The sequence below is a fragment of the Microtus pennsylvanicus genome, chromosome 5 (assembly GCF_037038515.1).
Source record: "Microtus pennsylvanicus isolate mMicPen1 chromosome 5, mMicPen1.hap1, whole genome shotgun sequence".
Lineage (NCBI taxonomy): Eukaryota > Metazoa > Chordata > Mammalia > Rodentia > Cricetidae > Microtus > Microtus pennsylvanicus.
This window is the reverse complement of record NC_134583.1, coordinates 59,768,511-59,774,848: the sequence shown is the minus strand read 5'-3', so window position 1 is coordinate 59,774,848 and position 6,338 is coordinate 59,768,511.

Sequence of the window (6,338 nt, the reverse complement as noted above, 5' to 3'; positions counted from 1 at the left end):
TTATATACATAATCATCTGCAACCTTCCAAAAAAGCTTACAAATGTGTTGGCATCATCTTTATTGATGAGGAAGCTGAGGCACCACTGACTTAGTTACATACCTGAGTTCAGAACACACTTGGCAGTCAGTATCCAATTCTGGGTGATCTGACTTGGTCCTCATCATCCCTACATTAATAAAGAAGGCTTCTATTGGGAGCATAGCAGTTTTGTTTTTATTATTATTTTTTTTACATTTTTGTTGGGGGAAGGAATAACACAAGCCATCATTGCTGCCATGGAAGTTAGAAGACGACCTGCAGAAGTCTATCCCTGGGATTGAACTCAGATCCCTGGGCTTGGTGGCAAGCACTGTTACATGCTGAGCCTCTCACCGGTCCTTAAGTAGCTTTTTGGTGGTTGGGTTTGGTTTTGGGTTTTTTTTTTTTTTTGGATGCTAGAAATGGAACCTAGGCTTTACATGATAAGCAGGCTTTCTTTCAGAGTTATACCACTAGCCCTCTTTTTAAAAAGATTTAAACCAGGCAATTGTGGTGCACCTATAATCCCAGAGAGGCAGAGGCAGGCAAATCTCTGAGTTCAGGCCAGCATGGTCTACAGAGTGAGTTCCAGGATATCCGGAACTATACAAAGAAACACCCATTTCAAACAAAGTCAAAAATGTTAAAGGACATTTACTGTAGGTGTGAGTGGAGATCACAAGAAGCCTGCCTGAGCCCTGTCCTTAAACCGTGTGCATCCCAGAGACTGAATCCGGGTCATCAGGCTTGCTGAGCACCTGTCCTAGGCTCTTAACTGCCCCGTAGCCTCTTGAAGGTAGAGTCTCACTAAGTTGTTCAGGTTGGCCATAAACTTACAAACCTCTCAGATTCCCAAGTAGCTGAGATTACAGGTTAGCCCCAGGAGACCCAGCTGTGAGAGGCTAGGTTGCGGATCTGACAAAAGCCACGGATGGGACTGAAAGGGAGGGTTGGGAGGGGGAAGCTAGCAGGGGCATGTGGGTTAGCTTTAGGCTGACTGTGATGGTGTATATCTGTAATCCCAAGTATTTGGGTAGCAGAGGCAGGAGGATCTCCATTTGGAATCTAGCCTTGCCACATAAGTCTCCAATATTTAAAACTTTTGGTTTCTGTTTTAGTTTTTGGTGCTGGATTGAACTCACACTAAGAGTATACTCCACACTGAGCTCTAACCCCAACCCCAAGGAAGTTCTCTGGAGAAATTTAACATGTATTAAATATCTAAGCATGTCACTATGACCAAGTGAGGCCTTGAAAATGGCTGCCTGGCATGTGACAGAGTGGGTTGGCCCTTGGAAGGGCTGCAACCCTTCTGGAGACTTGAGAGCGTCCTGATGTCCCTCCAAATCCATTTTGCCCTTGACTCGCCAAGTAGAATTTAAGACTTCAAGTTCTTTGCTAATGGGACCTGGGCTCAAGTGAATCCTGAGAAAGTGTTAGTGCATGCTGTTAGAGCTCCCTTGGGACGCTTAGTCTGGGCTGTAACTTAGAATCTGGGTCTGAGAAAATGGGGTCTTGTAGGCTGATTTTTGGGGGGTGGGGTTGGGACCACTGGCTCTCCAATAACGACTCAGAGACTTATTAATTATAAAAGCTCAGCCTATAGTTTAGGCTTGTTTCTAACTAGCTCTTATAACTTAAATTAATTATTGCCATTACATGAAAGGGTGTTGCAAAAAGAAAAACGCTTTAACTGAAAAAAGAAAAAAATACTAATCGTCAGCATTCACTTAAGGATGTTCGTTTGAAAGGCTGAAATGTTTTGAGTAGCATTTAGTTCATCTTAGAGATATCGGCTGCCGACTTCTTGATGTAGGGTTGTTATTTTAAACCAAAGTAAATGATAAAAACATCTTTAGGTTGCAAAAAATGACACTCTGGAAAAACTGGACTTCTGACCCGTATTAAAAGGCAGTACTGTTCATTAGCTACAGCTGTTGCCCTTAAATTTGAGGCCACAGAGGAAAGCCAAGTGTTACCTAGTATTTTTTTCCCATTATCATCATTTCAGGATTACATTATTTTTGTTGAAAATTACCAGAGTAAAAAACTAATAAATTAGCAAGAATTTACATCTGATAAATCATAAATTCCCACATTGAGTGCCATGCACCTCCCTGCTCAGGACTCTGAAGCTGTGTTGATGTTGTATCCCTATGTGTCTCCGCATAACCACGGACACATCTTTATACATCTAACACAGTCTTGCCATGCTTGTGAAGCCCAGGCTGGTCTCTCAAAGTCATTGTGGACTAACTGCTTCAGCCTCTAGAATGATGGGATTACAGCCAGAGGATGCTGTGCCTGGCTTTGTCTTGTCATTGTTGGATTCTATTTCTCTTCTTCACCAGAAACAAACTTTCATTACTAGAAGTAAGCCTTTTTTTGGCAGAAACCCCCAAACTTGATCGGATTTCCATCAGCCCATTGGAGACTAGATTCTGAAACTCCTCACTCAGCACTTTCTAACCAGCTCACCAGACCCTCCTCATCTGAGAGTATTACTATGCTTCCTTTCCGTTTCATATACCAGCATTTGAAACATGGCCCGAGGCTGGGAATGTAGCTCAGTTGGTAGAGAGCTTGCCCAGCATGTGGGAAAGCCTGGCTTCAATCCCAGCAATACATAACCAGGCACGGGAGTACATACCTGTAATCCCAGTACTCAAAGAGTGGAGCGGAAGCATCAGAAGTGCAAAAGCATTCTCAGCTACATAATGTTGAGGACCAGCTGGAGAAATGTGAGACCTGTGTCTCAACAATTCACAAGTAAACAGCAGCACCAAGCAGCCCAGAGTAGATGGTAGTGAAGGTTGCCGGCACTGAGAGAGAGTGGGCAACCCGCCTCTGAACACTCTTCCTGGCAGTCAAGCTCTCCAATGTGTGAGTCTCGGAAATCTGGCCTGATGGTTTTGGTTTGGTTCCTCAAGGAGGGCCATGACTTGTGATAACTTGTGGTTGTGCTGAAGAAACAATGTGCTCAGGACCAAGGCCATCACAGTTGGGATCCGGACTCTCCACCTCAGGTAAGCCTCCTGACCCCCAGCTCCAGCACAGGAGCCGCCATCTCTGCCACACATCCAGAGAAGCCAGGAGGCAGGGTCTTTTGACTCTGAAATCTAATCTTTCTTCTACAGCTCTCAGGTTAGACATTTCAAAGCATTTCATGGTCTCATTTGATTCTCAGGGGGTTCTATTCCTTTTTTTGTTTGTTTTGTTTTCTTGTTTTTCGAGACAGGGTTTTGCTGTAGTTTTAGAGCCTGTCCTGGAACTAGATCCTGTAGACCAGGCTGGCCTTGAACTCACGGAGATCTGCCTGCCTCTGCCTCCCAAGTGCGGGGATTAAAGGCATATGCCACCATTGCCCAGCATGTTACTATTTTCTAAGGTGAGGGACTGGAAGAGGCTGAGGAAGAGTAAAGAACTTGCTGAAGGTTACTGATGTGATGAGTGACAAATAGGACCCCAGAAATCTAGGCTTCCAACTCCAATTTTTTTCATCTTTTTGCCACAACCCACTAATGCTGGCTGAAAATGAATAGAACTAAGGAGATGGATTCCCAAAACCCACAGAAAATCTGGGTGGGTGTGGTGGCCTACTGGCAATCCTAGATAGGAAGTCCCCATGGTAAGCCAGCTAGTTAGACAAGCCAAAGGGGTCAGCTTCGGATCTGGGGAGAGACCCTGACCCCATATATAAGGTGGAAAGTGATGGGGGGGAAACACTCAATGTCAACTTCCAGTTTCTACTTGAATGCACAGCACACATGTGCATATGTACTCCCACTTAGACTTGTGCCCACTCACATGTGAACATACATAAACACATGACACACATATGCAAAAACAGAAGAGTGTTAAATATATAAAGAAAATAAGAGCTAGCTGAAGGGATGGCAAGAGGTATGGAGATCAGTTATGTGTGTACAATTTGTTATATGCAGAAATTTTTTGGAGACAGTACGTATTAATGGGTGACAGTCCGTACAGACCCCCCGATGCAGTTCTGTTGGCCTGTGTGCTGTCTCATTAGTTTTATGAAGCTTAGGGGCTGGGACAGACTGGGTAGGTATTGCCTTCCAGTTCAGTCACTTAGGGTGTATATGACCCTGGCCAGTGGCACAGCTCCTGAACATCAGATTCCTCTTCTGTAAGGTGGGGTTAATTCCTGCTTCATAAAGCCAGTGAGTTAAAGTGCTTCTTCCATCAGGGACAGCACAATAATCAAAGCGCTGGCAGTTACTCCTGCACCATTGCCTGTGGCAATACCCTGATAAGTCAACAGTAGGAAAATACAAAGCCCTGTCAATGTTCAACCAGCTTCACACTAGGAAAGGTACCGCAGATGTCTTTTGCCATCCCAACGTTCACAAGGCTGGAGATGTGGCTCAGTTGGTACACTGCTTGCAAGGCATGTAGGGAGCCCTGTGTTCAACCCCAGCAGTGCACGAACTAGGCATGGTGGTGTGTACCTGCGCCCCTAGCACTCAGTAGGGGGAGTAGGAAGCTGTGCCGAAAATGGAGAAGACAGGGGTGACTTCACTGCCCTGAGAAAGGGCAGGAGATAACGAGAGCAGACCGATACCTGATGATCGCCCCTTAGCTGGAGATGAGCGCAAGGGACACATGTCAGAACTGCAAGGATAAATATAAAGAGTTCTAAATACCTCTTCAGATAGTGTTCAAGGGCTGCTGGGCCGCTCAGTGGCTGTATACTTGGCCAGAATACAGAAGGCTCTGGATCCATTGCTCAACATTACAAATAAACTAAATAAAAATTCCAATCAGTACAATCTTGTACTATCAAAAATAACAAGAGGAAAAAAATACTTTAACCTGATATGGAATGTTTTCCCAAAAGAGGGGCCAAGATAGAGAATTCAACAGAGAAACATCTGACCAGGGTTAATAGCTGGAATCTAAAGAACTGCAAAAACGCACACACTAAAATCCATTAGCCAGTAATGACTAATGGATTGGATGAACGGCCCTCAAAAGGAGAAATACAAATAAGTATTTGAAAGAAAAAAACCATTCATCATCCTTCACCATCGGGGAAGTGCAAACTAAAATTGCCTTGAGATTCCATCTCATCAGCATAGCTATCATCAAAACACCAAATGACAAGTGTTGGCAAGGATGTGGGGCTGTGGGGAGCCAATGCTGTCTCAGTTCTGTCCTTCTCTAGCAATGAGACTGCAGGCAAATCAAAACCCGAGTGTGAGTTCCCATCACAAGCCAAATGGTAGTCACACAATTTGTGTCATCGTCCCCCCCGCCCCGCATTTTCCACAGAGATAATGCGATGAGGTCCAAAGGAGTGGTGGAAAGTTTCCTCCAAAACTGGAGTGTAATACTATGCTACTTAAGGAGGGAACAAATAAGAGTGGGGAGTGGGAGGGTTCTAACGGGTTGCTCAGGGTGTGGCCTCGATATGAGGACTGCAAACTCCAGGATTTCATCCCCAACCTCACAAACTAGGTTCTGTAATTTGTGAGCACCAGGTAATGAAAGGTAAAAACTACAGCATGGGACGGCGGCATGGGACACCGTCATACACCACGGGAATAAGCCGTGCTCTTGTACACAGGTGGAATTGCAAGCAGAACAAGGGCGCTGGTGCACCCTGTCCCCATCTCTCCATCTCTGCCTCACTTAAATGTCTCACAGAAGCTCCGGCTGTGAGAATCCTGGGAGATATTAGTGCTGCCCACCACCATACTGAAGCATTTAATTCCTTCCACGTAGTTCCGAGTTAAAGATTACAAAGACATGGGCAAGTGGTATACTATTTTAGCTTCTCCTTTCAGAGTTGAACCCTATATCATTGCCTTCTAAGACATGAAGTGGGTGTGTGCTGCAGCCACTAAGAGGTAAGACCCTGCAGGATTCAAAAGAAGCTATCCTTTTCCACATGTAAGCATGAAGCTACCATTTTCCAGCCATAAGCCAAGGTTCTCCAGCCTTTGGGTGACCGTTGGGAAGTGCAATGATTTGGGTAGGTGTTTCCCCAGTCCAATACACGTTTCAAGGCTTGGTCCTCAGTCTATAGCACTATTGAGACATGGTGGCCCTTTAGAGGTGAGTCTAGCTTAGCTTCCAGTTTTAAGGACAGTTACATGCCTTCAGGATCATTTGACAGATTTGCAAAAACGTCTCCTCATGTACATATTCATCTCACGTGCACACGTGGATTCTACATGTCACCCTAATTTCTCACTTGACTTGCGAGACTCTGATGACTGTATCGAGTTGGCTTTGCTGTAACAGAATGCCTGACTGAAGCAGTTCAGGGAATTATCTATTTTGGTTCACAG